The following is a 200-nucleotide window of genomic DNA, read 5'->3' on the forward strand; positions in this document are numbered from 1 at the left end:
TGCTCCCAACCCCTGGCTGTGGGTCCAGCAGTCCCCAGGATGAAGGTCCTGGGGGTCCTGCTAGGGAAGGGGGTGATGTTCAAGGTTCTTTGTGCCATCCTGGGGACCCGGCTGGGATGGGGACCTCGCGGTGACGCACCATCAACCTCCCACTGTTCCACTGTATCCCGCCCCTCCCATCCCTCCATCCCTCTAACCGC

The sequence above is a fragment of the Antrostomus carolinensis genome, unplaced genomic scaffold (genome assembly GCF_000700745.2).
Source record: "Antrostomus carolinensis isolate BGI_N321 unplaced genomic scaffold, ASM70074v2 scaffold44684, whole genome shotgun sequence".
In the NCBI taxonomy this organism is placed as follows: Eukaryota; Metazoa; Chordata; class Aves; order Caprimulgiformes; family Caprimulgidae; genus Antrostomus; species Antrostomus carolinensis.